This window comes from Tenrec ecaudatus, chromosome 14 (genome assembly GCF_050624435.1).
Source record: "Tenrec ecaudatus isolate mTenEca1 chromosome 14, mTenEca1.hap1, whole genome shotgun sequence".
In the NCBI taxonomy this organism is placed as follows: domain Eukaryota; kingdom Metazoa; phylum Chordata; class Mammalia; order Afrosoricida; family Tenrecidae; genus Tenrec; species Tenrec ecaudatus.
Genome location: NC_134543.1, coordinates 62,204,887 through 62,221,294, shown reverse-complemented (window position 1 = coordinate 62,221,294; position 16,408 = coordinate 62,204,887). Strand labels below are relative to the sequence as shown.

The window sequence follows — 16,408 nt, the reverse complement described above, 5'->3', positions numbered from 1 at the left end:
AGCCCTTTGTATCAACTCCTGTTTTCTCCTCCCTCCTCATTCCCCCCTCCCTCATGAACCCTTGATAATTTATTAACTTATTATTAGAAAGCTGATGGTGCCCGGCTATCAAAATATATAGCATCTGGGGTCTTAAAGGCTTGCAGGTAAACAAGCGGCCATCTAGCTCAGAAGCAACAAAGCCCACATGGAGGAAACACACCAGCCTGTGTGACTAATTATTCTTAAATAGAGCTAGGACTTAGTGTGACCCTTCAATGACAGATGATGGCTAAGTCATAGAGTTCCAAAACTTTGGGGGTTGTGTTAGGACTGTGCCTGGGGCTTGTGGATAGGTTGAGGTTCCTAGAAGCATATTTTAAATAAAAAATTTCATTTAAATGATTAATGTGTCCTACTCTTGGAGATAAGTGCAAGAAATGGAGTTCAGATTTTTCAGGATACATTGAATGAGGGAGCAGTTAGTTACAACCTAGGTTTTCCTCACTCCATGGAGGCCTGTGGGTTTGGACCCCCACTCTCAGAGTTGTGTTCAGTGTGCAGTAATGAAGGTAGGTGACAGTGTACCTCCTATTACCCAACCATAGGTTATAGGTATGGCCTCCCCTGGAGAACGAACACTTCATTTAAAGAGATATTAAAATCAAGCCTGAAAAAATGGTCAGCTTTATTAGTCATAGGCAAAATGCAATTAAACTTAAATGAGAGATAAGTACACATCACAGGAAGGGCCAAAATTAAAAAAGGCTGGTACACAAAATGCTGTTAAGGCTTTGGAACAGTAAAGAACTTGCTTGCACTGCTAATATGATAGTAATTTTAAAAATCATTTTGCTGGGGGCTCTTACAACTCTTGTTAAAATCCATACGTCAATTGTATCAAATATATTCGTACATATATTCCATCGTTCTTTTCTAGACATTTACTTTCCATTGAGCCCTGGGGATCAGTTCCTCTTTTTTTCTCTCCCTTACCCCTAACCCCAACTCTCATGGTCCCTTGATAGGTTTTAGATTTTAATTATTTTCAAAATTCACACAGACCACTGGCTCCCTTCCCCTCTGGTTTCTGCTGTCCTCCCCTCTGAATGGTGGGATGTGGTTATGTGCCATTTATTGTGGTTGGTGTTCCCTTCCCTTCTCACCTCTCCTCCCCTCCCCCCTACCCTTTTGTTATCTCTGTTCCCATTCCTTTTCCTGGGTTCTATGTGTTGTGAGTTTTATCTTTTGCCTGTACCTATGTACATGCTCCAGTCTAATCTAGGAGAAGCTGCACTGGGGTCATGATAGTGGGGCATGAGGAGGCCTGAAGGGATCAGAGGTATATTACATGACCCATTAGTGCTGTACTGCACCATAATTGACTCACCCCCTCCCTGTGAACCCTCTGTGAGAGGATGTTCCGTTGCCCATAGAGGGGCTTTAGGTCTCTGCTCACAACCCCCTCCATTCTCACCAATGCATTTTTGTTTGTTTGTTTGTTTGCTTGCTGTTGGTTGTGAATCTTCTGATGCCCATTGCCAGGTCTTGATGACACCTCAAGATTGCACCAGCTGATGTGCTTCTTCCATGTGGGCTTGTTGCTTCACTGTTGGATAGCCGCTTGCTTAACTTCAAGCCTTTAAGGACCCAGACACTATATATTTTAATAGACTTACACTATCCTCTGTCTTCACCACATCTGCTTATGCACCCACTTTGTCTTCAGTGATCATGTAGTGGGGGTGGAGTGGTGGTGAACATCACATAATGTCAATTAGAACAAAGTGTTCTTGTGTTGAAGGAAGGTATGAGCCAAGGCCCAAGGCCCATCTGCAGCCTCAGTGAATTGCCTTTTAAATATACGTACGTAGGCAATACCACTATTGGTATGGATTAATGTATTTATTTACATAGGTGCACACCTGTTGCTCTCCCTATCTATGCCTTTGCTTCCTCGAGCTTGTCTCTGTTTCCTTTTGCCTCCTCCTGCCCCACCATCACTTTCCCAGTTCTCCATCTCTTAGTGTTTCCTAACCACTAGTTTGGTGTTGCTCGAATACTCACAGGATCTCCACCCTGTATTAGATGCTGGTTCCACTTCCCTAGTTGATTGCCTGTCCATAAGGCTGTCTGCTCACCACACCCTTCTCCCCACCTCCTTTTTCCACCTCTACCTTCCGGGCCATTGACCCCATAGCCTTCTCCCTGAGCTTCCCTCCCATGTCCAACCCATATAATTAGGCAAACCATCAATGCCCTAGTCCTAACAATAAGAAAACATATGGTTGAAGAAAGAAAAGGAAAGAGAAAAAAGCAAGAAATCAAGAAAAGAAAGAAAGACAGACAAACCCTACATAGGTACATAGGTCCAGGTGTGTTTGCTATAACCACTTTGAAATATTATTTGTCAGTACTTACCAAGGCCAGTAAATTCATACAGAATGTTCAAGGATAAGATGTGTCCACAATATAACCAGGATTAATATATTTACAAAAACATGTGATGGAATGCACTCCATGTATAATAGCACCAAACTACCATTAATCATTTGAATAGATAAATAGATGTTGGTACATTCACATAAATGAAAAACGAATGAGCTACAACAAGACACAGCAATAAAGGTTTAACAAATCAGACAGATGTAAATGTGGTTGTGCTATATAATTTCAGTTATATAAAGTATCGATTAATTTATAAAGTTAGAATACCAGAAGTAAAATACGAACGACTTTTAAATGTATGAACACGGGTATAACCTTAATAGTATAAATAGACACCAAAATTACACTATGAAGTTTTCAACTATTAGTTTATAAAATGCCAAATATTTATAATATTTTCACCATGTGAGAAACGTTTTGCTTTAAAAGGGTAAACTAATACTTGTCTTAAAGAAGAGCTTAGTGTAATGTACATAAATGTTTCCTTTCACTTAGCAGGAATACGTTATCAACTGTAGAGATTGTGAAACACAGAGCCCTGAGTCTCACCTATTCAAATTTTGATTTAGTCTGCCTGGGGTGGAAAGTGATAATTTGTATTTTTAACAACTTCCCAGATGTTTCTATTTCTATCTTTTTGAAAAGTACACATTTAAATAGTACTACATTAGATTAATCACTCCTAAGAAAAATTTATGCAGATATATATTTATAAATGATGTTCATATCAGTGAAAGAAAAATAGTCAAAACTGAATAAATGACACATTTAAAGTGTTTAATTTTAATAGGAAATACATTTAAAAAATCACAATGTTTTCTATTTTATATAAATCATTTTATTGGGGTTCATACAATTCTTATCACAATTCATCCATCCATCCTTTGGGTCAAGCACATTTGTACATTTGTTGCCATCATCATTCTCAAAACATTTTCTTTCTACTTGAGCCCTTGGTATCAGGGTCTCACTTTTCTCCAGCCTTCCCCATCCTCCCTCCCTCACAAACACTTGATAATTTATAAATTACTATTGTTTTTCCATGTCTTACACTGTCCTATGTCTCCCTTCACCCACTTTTCTGTTGTCCGTCCCCCAGGGGGGGGTTATATGTAGATCCTTGTGATTGGTTCCCCTTTTCTCCCCACCTTCTTGGTACCCTCCTGGTATCTCAACTCTCAGTATTGGTCCTGAAGTGTTTATCTGTCCTGGGTTCCCTGTGTTTCCAGCTGTGATCTGTACCAGAGTCCATCCTCTGGTCTAGCTGGATTTATAAGGTAGAATTGGGATCAGGATAGTCGGGAGAAGCAAGCAATTAGGAACTAGAAGAAAGTTGTATGTTTCATTGGTGCTACACTGCACTCTGACTGGCTCATCTCCTCCCTGAGAGCACATTTTCTTACAATGAAAATGAAAGAAGATTAAAGCCCAAACCAAATTCACTTCCATTGAGTCAATTAGCTCATATTGTGACTAATTGATCAGCCCCTGCTTTCTCTTTAACACCAGTCTACATCTCGGCCACCCAAGTAACCATCATTTCTAATATCATGTGCTGCCTTTCATAGATATTTTTGAATATGCAAATAAATAAATAAATAGAAATAGAGTTTATTTTTACTATTTTTGTTGCCTACATTCTTAGCTAACGGAAAAGTTAGCACTTCCTGTTCTCCCAGATATTCCTGAGATGAGGAGACTCATCAAAATCCGGCTTTGAAAACTCACTTAAACTCGGATTTGCTTTGATACACAGATAGTTGCCATGTATAGCAGTTAATTCACAGCAATTTAGAAACTGGTGTTTGTTTTTATAATAAATGGATACTTAGAACAAATATGACCATTTAGGGATGTCTTTACTTCTGCTTGAGTCCAAACCTTACATGTATGAGATTATATATATATATATATATATATATATATATATATCTCCCACCATCAAATTGATTGCCACTAATAGAGACCATATAGGACGGAATAGAACTCACCCTTCCACCCTTCGGACTTCAGATACTGGAAGTCTTAATGGGAGAAGATGCCCTGATAGGTTTGTCCTGGAGGAACTACTAATTTTGAATTCCTGGCCTTGAGGTTAACAGCCCAATATTTAAGCTGAATATCATACGAGCTACACACACACACACACACATACACACACACACAGTGGTTCCAAAGTGTCTTTGAGAAATTCCATTAGTATCTCTTCATTCCATTTTTTCCACAAACTCTTTGAAGCTGCCGCCACCTAAAGGTGTGCAGGTTGCCTTTCAGTTGAGTCTGACTCCTGATGGGCCCAGATGACAGACCAGAGCTGCCCTGAGACTTCCATCTTTAAGGAAGTACGTTGCCTGGTCTTCTCTTCTAGGAAGCCTGGGTAGATTCCTACTCACAGTGTCGTTAGGAAATCTTCAACTGGCTGGGTTCCCAAAGATCAGTTAGCTCAAAAAGCTGATCTTTCTGTTAATCTTTAAACAAGATAGAAGCTAATGAAGATAATTTTATGGAGTGATTTGTAACTTGAGATAGGTCTTTAATTTACCAATATGATACAGAGAGCAAGGTCCTATCAAAACAGCGACTTCCAAGAGGACCCGATGGGCCAGTTAAATTCATAAGAGAGGTCAGTTCAGAAGGTTATGCTAACTGTATTGGGGTATTCCAAAGGAATATTCTTCATAGATTTCCTCAAGGGACACAGGGCCATCACAGTGGCTTTATGAAAACTGGAAACTACATTAGAGAAAAAGAAACCAAGAAAATTTGGCCAAGGGAATTCCACACTCCCATCCCCCATCACAATATATCTGTTTGTCCTGCATAGGTAGCAGTGGTATCCTAAGAAAATTTATTTGGAAAACCTTATCCTCCTTACAAAAACTTTTATCTTGCATCTTCAGGCTTATTTTTGAATAGTTTTGTTTGAATTGTTCCTCAATTCAAAGAACATTGAAAAGGAAGCTGTCTGTGTCTTCTGAGGATACCCAAACTGCCAGTGTAAATCAGATCGCAGTTTTTATGAGCTGAGTTAGAGAGCTGTAGCATTGCCTGCAGAAAAGTGTAGATCTAAATGGAAAATGTATCAGTAAAATTAGATTAATATTTTGCACTGGTTTAAAATATTTCTAGAGTTTGTAGCATTATTTTTAACCCCGTGTGTGTCTCAGTGTGCATAAAATATTTTTGAACAGGAACTACAATCACAAGTTTAAAAATTAAAACAGAATAGTACTTAATCTCTGTGATAAATTTTAAATTAATTTTTTCAGTTTGCTCTTTGATGGTAGAGCACATAGCACATTGGAAACCATAGGCAAAGGGCTCTGGTTTTATTATTAACAATTGTGAGTTAAGGCCTCAAAGAAGAGTGTGTGCAATCTCTTTCACTGCAATCCAGGTGCGTCTAACTCATAGTGACCCTATAGCACAGGGTAAAACTGCCCCAGTGAATTTCCAAGTCTGTAACTCTTCATTGGAAAGATAAGGTAGAAAGCTCCCTTATTCACCTACAACACAGCTGGTACATTTGAACTGCTGACTTGTAGCTAGGAGGCCAATGCATACCCTCCACTGTGCCCCCAGGGCTCCCAAACCAAAAAACAAACTTACTGCTGACTCGTGACCCTGTGTGCGTCCCCAAGACTGCAACTGTTTATGGGAATAGAAAGCCCAGTCTTTCTCCTGCAGGGCTACTGGTGGTTTCAAACTGCCCACCATGTGGATCACCACCCAATACATAATCACTACAGTTCTTAGGTTTTCTAGGGTTAGGAGAATTGGGGAAACTTGAATAAGAAAGAAACAGGAGTTGATTGGCATTTAAACAATATTGCTAGTTTAAAAATAAGAATTTTAGATTGGGCCTTCCACAGAGGCTTGAATTTGGGTATTTCCATGTGCTGGGGACTTGAAGAACGTGCTGGTGAGGATCAAGGATTGCAGTCTTCAGTATTGTTTACACTCAATGTGAAGAACAACAACATTCTCACATCTGGTAACATCTCGGTAATCAGAGTGTTAGCAGTAAGCTTTTTGAGAGAACCATAGTGCCTGCAGAAATGCAACTGCAGGGAGTGAGGCCCTGGAAGACATGAAAGAAGGGCCCCCAAAAGTAAATTAATTTATAATAAAAATAAAAGGCAAATGTAAAAGCCAAGGAGCAAAAAAAAAAACCTGTGATTTGGGTGGAGACCATTTCCTTCTTTCACTGGGTCAGCACCTAGGCTGGTCTGTCAGAAGTGACCATGAAGTCTGCTTGGGAGGGGAGGGATGCTGAGGGTAAACAGCTTAAGGAAATCTAAGGGAACTTAGAAAGATGACAGAAATTGTTGCCTGAGCTGTGGAGAAGTCTGTGCTAGGCTGCCCAGGAAGTCTACCCTCCACGCGGGCCTCCTGGGTGCCCGTGAGGGGAGGGGCTTCACTGAATCCTATGGAAGAGAGTTTTAGAAGGATTTGGCCCTGCCACAGAAAAGACCAGAACACTCAGAAGTGGCTCAAACATACTTCAATTGGGGGCTGGGAGAGGGGTGCAAAAAGTTCTGCCTGTGATGCTTTTATCTTGATTGTTTTTTCCTTAGGAGGAAATACACACACACACACACACACACACAACTTGGTGCATGTGGTAGTCAGGTGTCAATTTGAGGATTAAGAGTGTAGGGGTGGAGTCTAACCTGTCAATCTGGAGATAGCCACTGAGACCTCTATGTGGGCATGACCTTCTCCTGAGAATTCTGGGAAATCCAGTACTTGCTCCTTGGAGGCGAAAAACACCTCTCTCTGTTACCCACTGGGAGACATAGCACAAGACAAGCCACATGGATGCAACCACGCAACCTCAGAAGCCGGAAAAGCCACATAGAGACCCCTGCCAGCACAGAGCTGCTTGCCACGCCACTGGACCCAAAGGCTTCCTACCCACTGGCTTGTAATCGTCCTTCATTTGGCTTCATTGCATGTGTTTCATGAGTCTTAAGAGGACTTTATAGATTGGTATTGGACATATGGGCTAATATCAGACTTATGGCCTTGGATTGGACAGGGTTGGGATGCTTTCTCAATGTACAAATTGCTCTGTATATAAACCACTTCCTTACACACATGTCTATCTATGGATTTGTTTCTCTAGTCCACCCAGACTCACACTTATCTTTACAGCTGACACTTTAAGTTCAAGAAGAAAGGACAGTCTCACGATGGGACCACTCTGGGAATCACAGAGGAGTTCGACCTAGGCTTGCTACCTGGTGGCCATCTCCATTGAATGCTTTTACCTTGATTCAATATCAACTGACCACATCATATCGTTGCATCTATCACTGACTTCTCTCATGAGTTCTATTTATCCATCTGCTTATCCTTTTATCAATACCACAAAAGCTTTTCCTCCAGTCATCATTTAGGGGAGTAAAGTGAGACAGTATTAATAATACTCAGGGCAACAGTAAGAACTAGTAAAGCAGTTTACATAATTATCTTAAACAGTGATACCAGTTATTCCATGGAGGATTCCATTCTGACAGTTCATGAAGTTATATTCCACACACAACAGTGTGACATTTCATCTAAATGATCTAATTTAGGTGTCGACACAATTCACCAGAAATGGGGTTTGGCATGTTAGGTATTGAGACTTCAAGTCAAGGAAGCATGAGGAGCTTTTCAGAAGCATTAGCTAAAGCCACCTGGTGAAACAGTGGGTTACTTACTCGTTTGATAATTGCAAGGTCAAGAGCTGGAACCCACCAACTGCCCCTGCAGATGTAAAGATATGTCCCACTTCAGAAACCAACACTTTATGAACATTTAAAAGAACAGACAGACATTTCCTTCAACAGACTTATGCTTACCAGTACAACACTGACTGGAGACCAAAGCCAGGATCCTTTTAGGGAACACAATTCATTATTAATTATGTAATCCATAGGTTGCTTTAAAAAAAACTTTTAAAAGCAAATAAGAAATTTCAAACTTTGATTATTTTACTTATAATATTACCTCTCAAAGACACGTATCATTTGTGAATGTGAATTCCTTTTAAATGAGATATTTTAACAGACATTTTGATTTACAATGATCAGTTAGAGTTATTGTTATAAACTATTAACTAAAATAAACCACTGTTAATTTGTCTAAAACAAGATGACAAAATCACTTATTGAAGAACTGGCTTAGTAGAGTTTCTTCTTAAGGGAATAGACTATAATAACTCAAGCAATAAAATGTACTTTGAAACACAAAATGATTAGCCTTCATTGGTAACTCAAAAATGACTTAGCCTGAAGTACATTAATTATATATTTCATTAGATGTTTGCTTTTCTTTACCATTTTATTAGCTAACATTGTAGATGTCCAGTCTTTTTAAAATCATTTTATTGGGGTCTGTTACAGCTCTTACCAAAACCTATACATACATCCATGGTGTCAAGCACATTTGCACATATGTTGCCATCATCATTTTGAAAACATTTTCTTTCTACTTGAGCCCTTAGTATCAGCTCATTTCCCCCTCCCCCACAGTCCCTTTCTCATGAACCATTGATAATTTATAAATTATTATTCTTTTTCATGTCTTACACTGACCGCTGTCTCTTTTCACCCACTTTTCTGTTGTTCGGCCCCCTAGGAGGGGGTTATATGTCAATCATTGTGATCGCTTGCCACCTTTACTTTAGCCTCCTGGTATTGCTACTCTCATTATTGGTCCTGAGGGGTTTAATCTGTCCTGCATTCCCTGTGTTTTGCGTTCTTCTCTGTACCAGTGTACATGCTCTGGTCTAGCTGTATTTGTAAGGTAAAATTGGAATCATGAGAGTGGGGAAGGTGGGGGAGCATTAAAGAACTTGAGGAGAGTTGTGTTTCACCGGTGCTACACTGCACCCTGATGGGCTCCTGTCTTCTTTGTAACCCTTCTGTGAGAGGATGTCCAATTGTCTACAGATGGGCTTTAGGTATCCACTTGGTGTTTCCTCTCATTTGCATTAATATGATTTTTTTTGTTCTGGGTCTTTGGTACTTGATATCTGATCCTATCAAAACCTCATGATCACGCAGGCTGGTGTGCTTCCTCCATTTGAATTTTGTTGCTTCCCAGCTAGATGACCACTTTTTTACTTTCAAGCCTTTAAGACACCAGTTGCTACATCTTTTGATAGCCAGGCACCATCAACTTTCTTCACCACATTTTCTTATGCACCCATTTTGTTTTCAGTTATCGTGTTGGGAAGCTGAGCTTCACAGAATACCGGTTTATTAGAACAAAGTCTTCTTGCATTGAGGGAGTACTTGAGTAGAGGCCCAATGTCCGTCAGCTGCCTTAATACTTAACATATAAATATATGTATATAAACCTATTTCCCTATTTTTTTATATAAATATATTTATATATGTACATGCCTGTACTTAGACCTCTATAAAAGTCCTTTGCCTCCTAGTTCTTTCCTCTATTTCCTTTTACTTTCCTCTTGTCCCACTATCATGTTTGGCTTTAATTCAGGTTACAGTAATTCCTCTTGACTACATTGTCTTTGATTAAGCACCATCAGGCATCTAATGACCTTCTCGCCATCGATTTTAGATCACTGTTGGTCCCTTGTCTCTGGGTTTGTTGACACTCCCTTCCTTTCCCCTACCTCCTATTCCCCCGTGTCTCCCTGGAACTGTCAGTCCACTTGTTTTCTCCTCTGGATGGTTTATCCCACCTATCTTATCTAGATAGACATGCAAAGACAATAATAAGCACAAAAACAATACAGAGCAAAAACTACAAAAACAAAAGAAAACAAAACAACAAAAACGAATGAGAAAAAAAGAAAAGCCTATAAATGATTCCAGGTCTGTTTGTTGATCTTTAGGAGTGTTTTCCGGTGTGATGGGTTGCCACGCTCTGGCCCCAAAGTCTCTTTTTGGTATTACATAGAGATTTCATTGCTTTGCTCCCCTTGCTGCTCTGTTTTATTCCCTTAGTGTTACACCCCTGTGTGGTTGGGTCAGACCAGACACAATTCCAGCACTGTTTCTCCAGTGTTGTCCACTGTAGCACTATAGGTCAGGGAGGGACATCATGTCTCAATATCCAGTCTTGATTAAGGTTATTATTAAGTTAAAAATTAAATGCTATCTAGTATAATTCTTTAATATAGATTTTATCATAAACATACACCAGACTCATAAAAATACCCATATTGGATGGAAAGAAGTAATTTCACTGAATGAAATTTTTTATTTTATATGAATTATAAACTATATTGGGATTAATGTCATTTATGTATATTTTAATGGGTTCAGTAGGGTTTGGAAATAATACAGGAAAGTTCCCAAAAACTTATGGAAATTTTTCCATCATATTTTCATTCCATTTTCCCCTTTAAAGTTTTCTTGTATTAAGATCTGATGTCAAATATACTTGATGACTTTAAAGGAACTTGATTAATTACAAACAACCCCACATTTCCTTTCCATTCCTTTGTTACTTGAGAATATTTTACTGAGATGTTATAACCTGTATTAGTGTTTTACTTTCTTCATATTTTTGTTTATAATAGAACCCCCAAACTGTAAGTATGCTATACCTCACCATAAAAGTAAAACTGGATATAAACCTCTTTTAATCTCTTTTGGGTCTTTCTTCCCCTCCTCCAAAACCAAAATTATAGGAATTGTAGGGCGACTTGATTATTGTTAATAGATCAATTGCTCTAATTAAGAACATAAGAACAGAACACACCCATGAGAGCAAGGATATGCCTATGATATTTCTCATTAATATATTGTAGGTTTTACATCATGCCAAATAAGAAGAAATAAGAAAACAACAAAATAAGAGAGATATAAAGATTATTAAAAATTATAGGACTATTAACTGGAAAATGTGTATCAACATAATTGGTCTTAGAAAGAAAATGGACAGAGAGGAAGAAATTTGTAACTAATCCATCCTGTAGCTGGCTTTAAGTGCTTATTGATTTGATATATTCTGTATATGGCATGGTGTATGGGGAAACAGATGTTTTAGATTTTCGCAGACTTCTTACTTTTTTTGTGAATCAGATGGGGGTTTACATATAAGATCATCCTTGTTTATTCATTTACTTATACAAGTTATCACATTCCCCAAAGGCTTCTCTATCCCCTCCCCAACCATTTTACCACACGCTGCTTTTTTGTAGTGTATGATCCTCTTCTTCACCCAAGTTAGCACCCTTCATCCCTGTAACTATAAGTCTGATGTTGTATGATAGATAGATAGATAGATAGATAGATAGATGGCAAATATACATATACATATGTGTTTTATATACATATGTATAACTGTATGTGTGTATAGATGTATGTATGTGTTTATAAACATGAAAATCTTTACCTTGAATTTTTTAAACTGTTGTCTGATACAGTATTTGTGCTTTGTGATTGACTAGTTTCATTCAACATAATGTCTCACATATCCATGCACATCACTAGGTGTTTCACATTATTATTTAATGATGTGTGGTATTCCATTTGTCAGATCTTCTCAGTCTGATCACAATCAACCAAGAACGAGGCTCTGTAGTTTTTAAACTCTTTCACTTTTCACCCCAGTCACTTTCATTCATGTCAAAAGAGATACTTATTTTAATTGACCAAAATATGAATTCTTAAAAGTATGAGATAGTGTATAAATAAGAAGGGACTTTAAAATTGGTGGAAAAATTGTACTAAGACATAATAGAATTTTTACATGAACATTCTGAAATATCATTGTATTATATACAGTAATATTTAGGAGAACTGGAACCTTCCAGGACTACCTTGTTTTTTTGAATCTCATCCGTTTTCCAACTGATAATATATAGTCCTACCACGTTTCTATAACTTGTTTAATAGAAAATATCTGAGATTTCTTTCCCTGAGAGATTTCCCCTTTACCCAGGTTATATTTTTCACAGATTTAGCCATATATACACATACATATTTTTTCATAAATATCACCTGAGTTGTGTAAATGTCTATAGTTCTAGATAGAATATTTTCAGAATACATATTTTCTAAATGTGAGAGGCCGAGTTTCTATAACATCGTCTTTGAGCAATGCGGAATCTTCATGCATTCTGTTCATAGCTACAACTCTGTGCCAAAGTCATATACATTGATTATTTCAAGTGAAAGGAAAACCCACTCATTCATTTTATCCATATGCTGTGGAGATATAAGGGAAGCAGATGTAGGTCCAATTTCTAATGTATCTGATAATATGCATTTGCAATAAAATAGTGAAATGGAATAAAAAGGTAAGCTTTCTTGTCGGCATCAGCATTAAAGTGCTCTGCCACCTGAGAAAAGTTAGCAAGCAAGTACAGTGCAGTCTAACTAAGACATCCAGCTGAGGGAAGAGGGTACTTTTCTGTCACAGATAAGAGAATGGATATAGGCAGAACTCATTGATCCTATAGGTTATATTACAATGTGATTACAAACAGGTGGCTTTTTTTCTAAAGGGGAAAACAATATTTTGGAAGTTTATTGAATACTGCTAAGAGAATTAATCTGGAGTGAATTTGGTAAATATGTTCTGATGCTCAAAAATGGTAAGCATTGGTCAAGAGGGCAGATAAAGTAAAAAAAAAAAAACTTATGAAAATTCCTAACACAGTGGACTGCTTAAATTTAGGGTACCTTAAAATTAGAATTATGACACTATTTTTTAATGACTCATACAATAGGAAGGCCTAAATACTATAGGTATATATACAAATACAACTTATTTCATATTGAATTATTAGTATAAAAATATTATGTTCCCTCTCTCAAAAGATATTTAAATAAATCAACAAAATGTAATTGGATTATTCCTCTGTATTATTTAATCTTCTAATTTAAAATTAAAATTTAATTATAAATAAATAATCAAGGGACCAACTTGCAGGATAGTTTGTTATTTCTGATCCCAAATGTCATTATATTATTTTTATAATACTGTATGATCCAGGACTTGCTCAACACAGTTTTCCCTTCTCTTTATTATTCTGGCTGCTTAAATAATAGATTAAGATTTAACATAAATTATCAATTAAGATCAACCATTCTCCACTGAAAATAAGATAAACTTCATTGTATATATCAGAGGGACATTCTTAACTACTAAGGCAGGGGTAAGGGCTACCTTTCAATTCCTTTTGGTTAGTTTATAGTTTAGATGGAAGAGTGCAAATTATTCTGTGAGGAAGAGAGCAAGACTGCACAACTCTACTAAACTCTATAGCCTGACATTTCTAAAAGATACGAAGTCCTTTACCACACATCATCTCTAGATTCAACATAAATTCTAAAGTTATCTTATGCTTAATCTAGAATAGAATTCATCCTATTCAAGTGAGAGTTATTGCACTACTTAGACCCCATGTAAGTGTGAGATACATAAATGTGCGTAAGAAAGGCTTTAAATGATTACTTTAAGCTTCTTTGTCAAGAATTACTGAACCATAAATAAATAAATAGCATTCCCTTATAGATCACTACGTGAATTGGTGTTTCCCATGAGAAAATAAATGTAGCCTTACTAAATATAACTTTTTTGCTTTTTCTATTTTGTAGACATGACACTTTCCTTTTATCCCTACATTTATGTAACTAATGAGCCAAGCTAAACCTGGAAGTAGTCAACCACATACTGAGATGCTTAACTTTATGAATTAGAGCTTTTCTGTTTTTTTTATTTATCAAATTTATTTACGCACTCGTTTTGAGATCGATACCTTGTCCGCGTCTACAGAATTCGGTAATTCCCCCGGCCTTCAAGCCAAGACCGAGATGAGAAATTGTTGGGCCTCTTTCCGCACCTGTGCCAACCCGTCAGGGAAGAGAAATTCGCACGCAGCCGATACCCAGGGGCCCGCTCGCGGCAGCCCCAGCAGCGCCAGGCCCGTCTCCCGCCGGAAACCCCGAGGCCCTGGGCCTTAACCCGGAGGCGGTGGGCGCGTGCGCGCGCGGAGCTCGCGCCGCCGTTCCCGCGCCGGAAGTGCCCGGCGGCCTCTGCGCGGCGCGGCGGCCTGTCCCGCGCAGGGCCCTTGAGCGAGCGACGCCCCGCCTCGCGCCGGCCCCGCCCCGCTCGGCACGCAGATTCGCGCCTTTCCCCGCCGCGTGCCAGGCCCGGCGCGCCCCCGGCCCCCCGCAGCCCACGCGCGACGCCCTGCAGGGCCTCTTACTCTCCTTACTGGCCACCTTGCGTCGGGTAGTTAGCCCCTTGTTGTGGCCTCGAACTCCCCTCTCAGCCGAGTGCAGTCCAACCACAGACGCCCCTGCCTTTTCCAGGCGCGGCACGCTCTTCACGCTCCGAAGCCTGAGCGCCGGCCTGCAGCCTGGGTGCTCCCCAGACTCCGCGTCTTTCTCTCCTGCCTCAGGCGCTCCAGGTACCGAGGTCGGAGGCGCTCTTCTCGCTCTCTCTCGAATTAGAGTTTTAATAAGCCATCCTGGATATTTAAGCCAGTTACCAACACTTTTAATTTTATTTGAGATATCCAGAGAACATGCATTTAAGACTAATTTATTAATACAGAATGATTTTGAAGCATTCTGAACATTTTAATAGCATTGGTTTCTAGAACTTTATTTTACACATTGTAATAACATGATAATAACATTGAAAGTTATGTACTTTTAAGACCTTGATGCTTTGTTGTGTTGTTACATGCCTACAAGTCAGCTTTAACTCATATCACCTTGTACAACAAAATGAACACTGCCTGGTCCTAGGCCCATCTCATAATTATTCCTGTATATGGACCTATTTTTTCAGCTACCATATCAAACCATCTTGTCAAAGTTCTTGTCTTTTTTTGCTGACCCTCTACTTAACCAAGCATGATGTTCCTTCAGCCCCATGTAAAGCCCCAGGACAGGCAGGACATCCCAAGATGCGTGTAGGATCACCGAGAGCAGAGCTGGACTTGTCCTAGCTTGTTCCTAGGACCATGGATGCTCTAATAGCTCAGAGGCTCCCCCCTTCCCCCCACCAGCTGGAATTGAATTAAGTTATTCTGAAACTGAGACTTGCTCAAGGGGTCTTTGTTATGTTGATAGCCTCTGGGCTCTGTAGCTAACTTTTGGCCTTCCTTTGCACAGGCTCCTTTATTTTGCTATTGTATATTAAAGGACTCAGTCTACCAGTTGCCTTGGAGTTAAACAATGAGCCTGGGATTTTCAGTTTTTACGGAGAAAATCTTTTTTCACTCTTTTTTATATTGGGCTTATGGAGTGCCCTGATTTGGGGGCTGTCACTCTGAGCCCCAGAGTAGGAGATCCAGCTTATCAGAGATGTTGTTTTGCCCTCTCCAAATGGAACTGAATTCACCCCCTGGACTATGACCATCCACTTATTTTCTACCACAACACGACCTGACTCAGGTAAATTTCCTTACATCTTTTCAATTGCTCCAAAATCAATGGCTACCCACCAACCTCGATCCCCAGGCTATGAGCTCAAGGCAGCTAACAGCATGGGGAGCTCTAGCCTGGGGTACTGTAATTAGCTTTCAAAGGTGTTCTCCTGTCTGAGAGCACGTCCCCTTTAGGGCGTCAGCCTGGCCGAATCGCTACTCCTGTCGAACTAGGGTGCTGGTAGCTACTCAGCGGAACCCACAAGCCCAGCTCACTGAACCTAGAGTGATTTAGTGCATTCCTGGTTCGCTTTGTGAGTGGAAATCCAAAGAAGCAGGATTCAGGACAGTCCCTTATACCCTGATTTCAGGACTTGGCCTCCCAGTCTCCATCACCATACATCCCAATTTGCTGGTCTGGCAGCAGGAGCTCTGGGCAGGTGAATCTAACTAGATACCATCTTCCTCCGTCTCTGGATTTTGACTTTTTAACATTTCCTTGTCTTTTATTTTATTGTGACAATATATATATACATAATAGAACATTTGTCATTTAGAACACTAATTGTGTTTATCATCCTGCACTACCATCATCATTTGTTTTCCCAAAGTTTTTCTTCCCTCTTA

At 39.3% G+C, this 16,408-nt stretch overlaps 1 long non-coding RNA gene across 5 annotated transcripts in view; it reads right to left on the bottom strand.

Annotated features, from left to right (window-relative positions):
• Positions 1-14,419, bottom strand: part of LOC142425772 (uncharacterized) — a 131,138-nt gene extending 116,719 nt beyond the window's left edge. For all 5 annotated transcript variants that reach the window (XR_012779698.1, XR_012779697.1, XR_012779699.1 and 2 more), the window contains exons 1-2: positions 14,162-14,419; positions 8,136-8,181 (exon numbers count right to left, since the gene is read on the bottom strand). This is a non-coding gene — a long non-coding RNA (uncharacterized LOC142425772). The remainder of the gene's footprint in view (positions 1-8,135; positions 8,182-14,161) is intronic.
• Between the last annotated feature and the right edge of the window lie 1,989 nt (positions 14,420-16,408).